This window comes from Phocoena phocoena, chromosome 3, assembly GCF_963924675.1.
Source record: "Phocoena phocoena chromosome 3, mPhoPho1.1, whole genome shotgun sequence".
NCBI classification, from domain to species: domain Eukaryota; kingdom Metazoa; phylum Chordata; class Mammalia; order Artiodactyla; family Phocoenidae; genus Phocoena; species Phocoena phocoena.
This window is the reverse complement of record NC_089221.1, coordinates 166,610,448-166,621,528: the sequence shown is the minus strand read 5'-3', so window position 1 is coordinate 166,621,528 and position 11,081 is coordinate 166,610,448.

The following is an 11,081-nucleotide window of genomic DNA, read 5'->3' as shown; positions in this document are numbered from 1 at the left end:
GCAGGGCCTCACCCAACCCTCCTCACCCCTGAACAGCCAAGCCTCTTTGGTTCACATCCATCTCAGGCCATACAGACTATCCACTCATTCATTCATTCATTCAACAAACTCTGCTTGACCCATTCTGTGCCTGGGCATTGCTGGGACCCCAGAGAGCCCTCAGCCTCTAGACACAGACCCCTCTGCGGTCAGGGCTGGGGCAGACAGAGGGGACCCTGGGACTCTGGAACCCTGGGCTGAGGAGCCCAGATCAGAGAGCTGGAGTTGTGTCTGGGAAGGCAAGGGAGGCTTCCTGGAGGAGGGGGCATTGTTGCTGGACCCTGAAGGATGAGACAGACTGCCTCAGTCAACCTCTGGACTTTGCTATCTTCGGTCTGTGGATTCTGGGATGATCCAAACATCACCATCCCTCCTCCCCGCCTATACACACAGCCAAAGTTGGTTTCACTAAGGGGTCTCCAGACTTTTCTGGTCACATACTCCATCAGTAAAATGCGTTTGTGCATACACCAGCAATGTATGTATATTTTTTCACAAAATATATATTTGTAACCACTAGCAATCACTGTATTTAATAAAGTTCAATTTCTTACATCTAAATAAAAAATTAAAAAGCAATAGGGTCTATCTCACACCTATTAGCATGGTTACATCAAAAAAAAAATTGCCCAGAAGCTATCAAGTGTTCACAAGAATGTAGAGAAATTGGAACCCTGTGCCCTGTTGGTGAGAATGTAAAATGGTACCGCCACTATGGAAAACAGTATGGCAGTTCCTCAAACAGCGAAATAGATTTATCATATGACTCAGCAATTCCATTCCTGGGTATTACCTGAAAGAATTGAAAACAGGGTCTTGAAGAGATATTTGTATACCCATGTTCAGAGCAGCCTTGTCCACAATAGGCAAAAGGTGGAAGCAACCCAAATGTCCATCAACGGGTTACTGGATAAACAAAATGTGATCCACCCATACAATGGAATATTTATTCAGCCTTAAAAAGGAAGGAGATTCTGGGCTTCCCTGGTGGCGCAGTGGTTGAGAGTCCACCTGCCGGTGCAGGGGACACGGGTTCGTGCCCCGGTCCGGGAAGATCCCACAGAGCGGCTGGGCCCGTGAGCCATGGCCGCTGAGCCTGCGCGTCCGGAGCCTGTGCTCCGCAACGGGAGAGGCCACGACAGTGAGAGGCCCGCGTACCGCAAAAAAAAAAAAAAAGGAAGGAGATTCTGACACCTGCTACAACATGGATGAACTTTGAGGACATTATGCTGAGTGAAAGAAGCCAGACACAAAAAGGACAAATACTGTGTGATTCCACTTATATGATGTCCCTAGAGGAGTCAAATCCATAGAGGCAAAGTAGAATGGTGGGTGTCAGGGGCCGGGGGAGGGAGGAACAGGGAGTTAGTGTTTAATGGGGACAGAGTTTCAATTTTGCAAGATAAAGAGTTCTTGGAGGTGGCTGGTGGTGACAGTTACACAACAACGTGAAGGTACTTATCACTAATGAACTGTACATTTAAAAATGGTGAAGATGGTAAACTTTGTGTTATGTGTATTTTAGCCCAATTTTTAAAAATTTAAACCAATAGGGGTCTCATCAGAACCCCTGAGACAGTGTCCCCAAATTTCTTGGCCCTCCTTTTGAAAATTCGGTAGTGAATGGACTCTGGGCATAAATGCTGGCTCTTCCTCTCATTCAGCGGGTGGCCCCGGGCAGGTGACTCCCCTGATGTCATCTTCTACCAAGCAGGGTTAGCAATAACAGTGCTGAAACGAAAGTCCTCTGGACTGTTTCATTTCACTTGCAGTTTTTGTTGTGGTTTGTGTTCAAACCTTGGAATGCCAAGCTCTGGGCAAAGTTTTTAAATTAATGTTTGCTCTGCAGTTTTAGGAGATGAAGCCACTCAGAACATCCCCATTTGCCAGGGGCAGAGGGGAAGGGGTAGGAATCAAGTCTGGGGCTGTCCAACTCAGTCTATGCTGGTCTTTAGGGATCTCTCGTGATCTTTTCTAGAAAAAGGGAAACTGAGCCCGGGACCCTCAGAAGAGGTCTCTTTGAGTCATTGCAGAGATAATGGGGGCTATTTAATAGTTTTTCAAATCAACTCCTCCCTTCCCCTATCCCATACTGGACTTTTGAAGCAATGTTGTAATACCTGAAAAAGAATATATGAAAGTAGATAGTGGTGATGGTTGCACAAGTTTATGAATCCACCAAAAACCACTGAATTGTGCATTTAAACAGGGCAAATTTTATGGTATATGAATGATATCTCAATTTTTATTTTTTATTTTTTTTGGAGTCTATCCCAGTAATTTTATTTCACATGACCTGAATATTGATTTTTTAATTAATTTTTTTGGAGTATAGTTGATTTACAATGTTGTGTTAGTTTCAGGTGTACAGCAAAGTGAATCAGTTATACATATACATATATCCACTCTTTTTTAGACTCTTTTCCCATATAGGTCATTACAGAGTACTGAGTAGAGTTCCCTGTGTCAATTTTTAAATTAAATTAATTTTTTAAAAGAATAGATGAAATGCACATGTGCAAGAGGTCTTTACCCAGGAGGCTCACCCCAGGATTACATCAATCAATTTCCTCCACCTTTGGCTTCCGGTTACGTTGGGTTCTGCCAGTGGGAGGGGAAAGGCCACGGTGTTTGTCCCTCACGCTCCTTCCATGCAGGTCACTGTGGATTCGCAGCATCCCTCTATCTCAGCCCCAGCTCCAGTTTCTGAGAACCACTCCCTCCTTTTGCCCCTTTCAACTGAAGATGGTGATGGGACCCCACGGTTGCCAGCAGGGCGGCACGTCTCCTTACCCCCGACCCTTCCCTTAACCATTGTTCCTGTCTTCATCACTTCCCAAATTACCCACTGTGAGTGTGCTGTCTCTTTCCATCCAAGATGCTGACGACAGAGCAGAGGAGCAAAATGCATACACACTAGCCCACCATCAGACTCTACCATTAGAACATTATCGATATTCACTGTCTGCCTCACCCCAAAGGTCTCCACTATCCTGAATTTTATGTCCAGCATTCTCTTGTTTTTAAAAAAAAAAAATCCTTTAGAACTCTAGTCAATATTCTGTAATAACCTATATGGGAAAAGTATCTGAAAAGGAATGGTTACATGTATATGTATAACTGAATCCCTTTGTTATACACCTGAAACTAACACAACATTGTACATCAACTATACTCCAATAAAAAATAAAAATTAAATTTGAAAAAGTATTTTAAAAATTCCTTGAAATAATTTATTTTAAAAGACACATTTATCTCCTTACCAAGAAGAAAAAGCCATCATACCCACCATGAGAGAAGCTGAACTCGATATGTATTTGCAGATGGCGCGTACAGTATTCCAAACCCTCTACGTATAGACTCTTGGTGCAAGAAAACACCAGGCCTTCTCTCCCAGCTTCTCTTGCAGCTAGAGGGTGAGCATGTGACCCTGATTCCACTCTGCAGAGGCACAGGATTTAGAATTGAGAGTTGGCCACCCACAGAAGGGGTCAGGAAGAGGAGGTAGCAGAAGGGACAGGAGCGTGGCATTGCCAGTGCTGGCAGCCAAAGCCAGAGCCTCTGGTTGGTTTCAGGGGGATGATTTAAGCTGTGATCTTAGCTTCTGCCCTGAGTTGCCACTTTGTGCCTTTCAATCTTCCAAGGCTGGTGATTCCGTGAGCCCTCAGGATCTACCCAAGAAATTCCTTTGCAGCTTAAATCGCACTGAGTCAGTTTCTGTTGCATATAAGGAAGAATCATCATCAATCCAGGTGGCAACTATAAAAACAAATGCAGTGTGGGGAGGGATGCTGTTATTAAATTCCAGGTGGATGCTACTGGTGACCAGCAGAGATTGGCCAAAGCTCAGAAGGTGATACTAACAACCTAACCCTTGACTCTTTATTTCTACACTCACGCCCCCACCACCTCATCGTTACATCCTAGCTGCTCAAGCCAAAAATCTTGGCGTCGTCTCTACTTTCTCTCTTTCACACCTCACAGCTAATCTATCAGGAGATCCTGTTCACCTGATCTGAAAAGTATATTCAGAACCAACCACTTCAAAACACCTTCTTGGCCCCTAACCTACTCCAACCGCCATGATTTCTCGCCTGGAATATTGCACCAGCCTCCTCCTCTTCTGCATTTTCCTCCCTGCCTATAGATATAAAAATATATTTCAAAGAGGTAAAACATTCACAGTGCTTTTTTTTTTTTTTTCGGTACGCGGGCCTCTCACTGTTGTGGCCTCTCCCGTTGCGGAGCACAGGCTCCGGACGTGCAGGCTCAGCGGCCATGGCTCACGGGCCCAGCCGCTCCGCGGCATGTGGGACCTTCTGGGACCGGGGCACGAACCCGTGTGCCCTGCATCGGCAGGCGGACTCTCAACCACTGCGCCACCAGGGAAGCCCTCACAGTGCTTTTAAAAATAAAAAATATATATGAAGAAATATTTTTTAAACAATTCTCTTACCTTCATCTTTCCTCAACTGCCCAATTCCTGATCCCCCACCACTGCCTGTTATAACTTGCATGAGTTATTTATCCAGGTTTTCTTTCTGACTATACAAGGAAAAAAGACCCTGATGAATGGATAAACTGTGGTATATACACACAAAGGAATAGTATTCAGCCTTAAAAAGGAAGGAAATTCTGACATGTGCTACAACATGGATGAACCTTGAAGACATTATGCCTACCGATATAAGCCAGATATAAAAGGACAGATATATTGCGTGATTCCATTTATATTAGGTACCTAGAGTATGCAAATTCGTAACCAGAAAGTAAAACAGTGGTTTGAAGAGGCTGGGAAGGGGGAATGGGGAGTTAGTGTTTAATGGGGACAGAATTTTAGTTTGGGAAGATAAAAAGAGCTCTGGAGATGGATGGTGGGGATGGTGGCACAACAATATGAATGTACTTAATGCCACGGAACTGTACACTCAAAAATGGTCAAGGGCTTCCCCAGTGGTGCAGTGGTTGGGAGTCTGCCTGCCGATGCAGGGAACATGGGTTCGTGCCCCGGTCCGGGAGGATCCCACATGCCGCGGAGCGGCTGGGCCCCTGAGCCATGGCCACTGAGCCTGCGCGTCCGGAGCCTGTGCTCCGCAACGGGAGAGGCCACAACAGTGAGAGGCCCGTGTACTGCAAAAAAACAAACAAACAAACAACAACAACAAAAAATGGTCAAAATGGTAAATTTTGTGTTGTGTATATTTTATCACAACTTTAAAAGTAAATATGGAGTATTTTAGTGGAAAAACATGAATATTCACTTTTTTTAACTTTTTCACAAAAAGCAACATACTATACACATAAGTGTGAACTTTGGTTCTTTCCTTGAGTGATACGTCTTAGGAGTTTCTCACATCAGCCCGAAAAGACTTCCTCATTCTTTGGTTCAGCTGCAATATATTCCACTGTGTAGATGGACAATAATTTATGCAACTGATCCTGTAGTAATGAATCTTTGGGCTCTCTCCAATCTTTGGCTGTGATAGAAATGACTGCAATGAATAACCTCGTGTTTATACTTCGTTTCACACATGTGCAAGCATTTCTGTCATGGGATTACTTGGCCAAAGAAACTAAGCATTTGTAATTTTTATGAACATCATCAATTTCACCTCTACTGGGGAGGACTGACGTCCACATGTTAACATGTTTACTTCCCCACAGCCTCACCATACTGGGCATCATTGATCTTCCAAAGTTTTGCTGATCTAATGCATAAACATTAGTATCTCACATTTCTCTTATTTTAACTTGCATTGCTCTTATCATGAGTGAGGCCCAGTGTCTTTTAGTGCGTTAAAGAATATTTGTGTTTCATTTTTTGTGGACATTCTAACTACAACTTTTGCTCAAGTTTTTTTCTATGGGATTGTTTATATTTTATTATTAATTCTTAGAAACTCTTTACATATTATGAACATTAAGGGATCTATAGTAGGAAGTGCAGATACTTTTTCTCAGTTTTTTTAAAAACTTTTCTGTGATGGTATTGGGTCTTATTTTTATGCTGTGGAATTATTCATCTTTATCAGTGTTGTTACTTTTGGATTTCGAGTCATAGGAACAAAGGACATCCCCAGACTAATTTTTTAACACAGAAAGAAAATGTCACTCCCCTTTTCAAAACTCTCCACTGGTTCTCTCTCTAACTTAGATTCAGATCCACAACGATGTGGCCTCCTACACGATCTGATCCCTGAATACTCAGCTCAGATTATATCCCATTCTCTCCCTATCAGTCACTCCATTCCCAGAACACGGACCTCCTTGCTGTTTCTTAAACACTCCACACACACTTCCATCTCAGGGCCTTTGCACTTGCTCTTCCCTCTGCCTAGAATACTTTTCCCAGATATCCACATGTCTCCCTCCTTCAACTCATATAGGGACACAAATGTCACCTCCTCAGAGAGGCCCCCTCTCTATCCCCTGAACCTGCTTTTTTTAAAAATTTAATTTATTTTATTTTTAGCTGTGTTGGGTCTTCGTTGCTGTGCACGGGCTTTCTCTAGTTGCAGTGAGCGGGGGCTACTCTTTGTTGCAGTGTGTGGGTTTCTCATCGCATGGTTTTTCTTGTTGCAGAGCACAGGCTCTAGGCACGTGGGCTTCAGTAGTTGTGGCCTGCAGGCTCTAGAGTGCAGGCTCAGTAGTTGTGGCACATGGGCTTAGTTGCTCCGCGGCATGTGGGATCTTCCCAGGCCAGGGCTCAAACCCATGTCCCCTGCACTGGCAGGCGAATTCTTAACCACTGCGCCACCAGGGAAGTCCCATCCAATTATTCTTAATTTACTGAAACTTTTTGGTCTCAACCTAAATACCACTTCCTTCGGGAAGCCTTCCTTGACTCCCCAGGCTAGATGAGATGAGCAGGCTCCTCTGGGCCCTTGCAGCTTCTTATTTATGGGTAGTTCTCCCTGACCCGGCTGTGAGCTCTGTGGGGACACATATCATTGAAATTCCATGGTGCTTTCAGACCTAGTAATCAACCCCAAACATGATTGCTAAATTATTCTTTATCTCCTCTTAGCAATAAGCTTCTCTTGAAAACTCTCACTGCCTTCAGAAACCTCCTTTGACCCGCAGAGGAGGCATGCGATTCCCTGAGGGATCTGGAAGCAAAGCCAGTTCTTGAAGCCCTGAGGAAACCAAGAAATGACCCAAGGAGCCGTGGCTGGGACTGGAAGTGACCAAACTGGGCACATCCCGGCATACCGTACACACTAAGAAGCTCCTGACACCTCCTGCCAGAGCGATCAACTGTACCTCTCTGAGCCTCAGTTTTCTCATCCGTAGAATGGAAGAGTTGGTGGAGAGAAAGTCCCAGTAAGTGCAGGAACTTAGTAGGTGTACCATCAATGACAGACGTTCGCTGTTATGTGGCTGTGGGTGTTATTCCTTGACACTTGGGTCCTGCCCAGGCTTTCCCGGGAAGCCTCGGGCTGGAAGCCCAGGAGGATGGGGTGAAAACAGGGCACACATCCCTGCAAGGCCGTCCCGCCCGCCCCGGGCTCTCTGCAAACCTGTTGTCCCAGGGAGGGGAAAGTGGACGGAATCTGGGCTGCAGCAGCAGCTGCTCTAGGCTAGAGGCCAACGTCCCCTCCCTTCTCCACTGACATTCTTGAGGGAGGAGGCCGAGCGCTACTCTGCGTCTGGCCGGAGGTTCGCTGGCGCCCTCTCGTGGCCAAGTTCGAGAGGTTGGACTTAACCACTGACAGCTGCCAGCAGACCTTGATGGAGCCCATAGTTAACTCTCCCGACCTCCTACCCTCTTTGAGCTCCCTCTTTGTTTTGTTTTGTTTTAATTGAAGTACAGTTGATTTACAATGTTGTGTTAGTTTCTGGTGTATAGTAAAGTGATTATATATATATATATATATATATATATATATATATACTTTTTCATTACAGTTTATCACAGGATACTGACTGTAGTTCCCTGTGCTATACAGCAGGACCTCGTTGTTTATTTTATCTATAATGGTTTGTATCTGCTAATTTGGGCTCCCTCTTAAACCTGGATTCAGAAGCTCAGTTCCATCTCTTTACCTGCTGTGTGATCCTGAGCAAGTCACTTAACCTCTCTGTGCCTCAGTTACCTAGCTGTACAGTATTGGGCAGGACACTTCATTCTGTGATTTTTTTTCACTTGCAAAATGGGTCAGTGGGTCATTAGATTGCTGAGAGGATTCAAAGAGAGAGTCCAGGTGAACGTGGCTACAGTAAATATCCACTCCATGAGGGGGCGTTTCCATCCTGTTCAATGCTGTGTCCCCAGCAACAAAGCCAGCCATGCAGTAGGTGCTCAAATTTATTTTACTTATTTCATTATTAATTATTGAGCAAATGCTTATCATTCTTATTTTGGGGGACCTGGACTGGGGTGGGGTGGAGGGATCAGGTGCATGAGATATGAATTCCTGCTATCACTCATTCACTCAGCATCCATTTTTGACTCCATCCATTAGTTCACTGGGTGGCAAGGCTATATCCCAAAGGACACCACACTAGCTGTTCTCCTGCCTCCTCTGCTGCTCATTGGTACCCAAGGGCAGTTTTCCCTTCCTGGACCCACCTCCAAGTCAAAATAGAAACTCAAGGGAATTCCCTGATGGTCCAGTTGTTAGGACGCTAACAACTTCCACTGCAGGGGAAACAGGTTCGATCCCTAGTCGGAAACTAAGATCCCACAAGCCTTGCAGCGTGGCCTAAATAAATAAATAATAAATAAATAAATAGGGGCTTCCCTGGTGGCACAGTGGTTGGGAGTACGCCTGCCGATGCAGGGGCTACGGGTTCGTGCCCCGGTCCGGGAGGATCCCACATGCCGCGGAGTGGCTGGGCCCGTGAGCCATGGCCGCTGAGCCTGCGCGTCCGGAGCCTGTGCTCCGCAGCGGGAGAGGTCACAACAGTGAGAGGCCCGCGTACCACAAAATAAATAAATAAATAAGTTCTGCTTATTGCTATAAAAAAAATTAAAAAGGAAAGAAAAGAAACTCAAGAAAACTCAAGCCCCCTCACCTTTGGATATCCCCCATCCTGGACACCTGGGAGTCCCTGGGATGGGGGCAGGGATGTGGACACCTGGTATAAGGATGAAGATTTGAAGCGGGGGAGCTCACCCCCAGCCAAGAGAGCGCTGAATAGAACCACTGGAGGTTCCCTGAGAGCCTGGGAGAACGGTGGAATATGCCACGCCAAATGGACACCAGTGTTCTAGAACTTTCTAAATTAGGTCTCACCTGCATCCCTGATCCAGGCTTTAATTCAATTCTGTTGATTTTTTGCTTCATAAGAGATTGTTTACCATGGACTTAAGAGCATTACCCATCCTCATGGTTCACCTGCCTGACCCGGGGTAAGTTGTTCATCCTCTAGGGGCCTCGGTTTCCTCATTTGTACAATGGGTGGTAATCCTTACTTCAGCTGTGAGACTTCTGTGAATGTACATAGAGCATGTAGAACAGTGTCTTGCCCACAGTAGGTGCACGATAAATGCCTGAGGAATAAATGACTACCCCCTTTGTGTCTGACACACTCGGTTTCCCAAATCCCTACAAAGATAGAGTCTGGAAAGTGGGCACACAGTGAACCCAAGTCAAGGGAGGCTATGAGGTTTAAGGAGAAAGTAAGTTCTCAAAAAATGTCCACTCCAGGGACTTCCCTGGTGGCGCAGTGGTTAAGAATCCACCTGCCAATGCAGGAGACATGGGTTGGAGCCCTGGTCCGGGAAGATCCCCCATGCAGTGGAGCACCTAAGCCCGTGCGCCACAACTACTGAGCCCATGTGACACAAATACTGAAGCCCACACCCCTAGAGCCCATGCTCTGCAACAGGACAAGCCACCACAATGAGAAGCCCGCGCACCGCAATGACGAGTAACCCCCACTCACCACAACTAGAGAAAGCCCCCTCACGGCAGCGAAGACCCAACGCAGCCAAAAATATAAATAAATAAAATAAATAAATTCATTTTAAAAAAAAAGTCTATTCCACACAGTCAGCAACTTTGTCTATTGTGGTCACTGCTGTGTCCTCAGCATGCTAAGTAGGGCCAAGCTTGTAGTAAATATTTAACGAATTTTTGTGGGATAAATGTATATTGTCATTGTTTGGGGAGGTCTGGGTCCCTCCAATAGGCAAGACTCTCCAAGCTGGCAGTACTGACTTCACTGAAGAAGAAAGAACCAGACAAACTTGTCTGCAGCCCCACCTGCTTCGAAGGGGCAGACACCACAAATTGGGTTCAACGTCTTTAATAGGGCATATTAAACAGCCAGTGAGAATTATTTCAGGCCAGAGAAAGCCTTCTTCCAGGAATGCTTCAAGCAAGATGTGTTTTCCTCCCTGGTTTAATATGTATAATTTGCCTGTTGGAAAAGGAGCCCAGAGAGATTGGCATGATTTAGGAACAATAGACAGTGGACCATTTACCAAGTGTAATCGGCTCCGGCAAGGAAGGAGAAAAGCCATGCAGTGCCTGCTGGGCTCAGAGAGATCTGAAACGCGGTAAGAGCTTTTGACCCATGCATTTCCCAGAAGCTTCCACTACACTGGGTCCCCGCGGTCAGATGGCTAAATGCCATATGGCTGATCATGCCTGTGATTGGGAAATGAAAACGTAATGCCTGCATTGCCCCAGTTGGAACAACTACCCCAGAAACTCTCGCCAGCTTCACAAGGGCAGAGGAGGGGACGGTCCTCTTTCCTTCTGCCCCTACCAGCCAATCCCAACCAAGCCTTGAGTGCACGCCCAGGGCCACATGGCCCAGGCTCCCTGCTGGGGGAGGAGAGGGCTTCAGGATTGGCTGATGGGAAAGGCAGCCCTCCTAACACCCTGGCCCCCAAGGCATGGGTGGGGCCTGGAAAACTTCTCAATGCAACTGTCCCCAGCCCCCCACCCTGCGGAGGATTGGCTGAGGAGAGCAGAGCAGCCCCCTCATCACCCATTGGATTTATGGGAATTTCCTCCCCATGTTCATTTAGACATTAACTCGGCCAGGGTAAGCCAAGGCAAACAGACCAGATCTGGGGTGGACAAGAG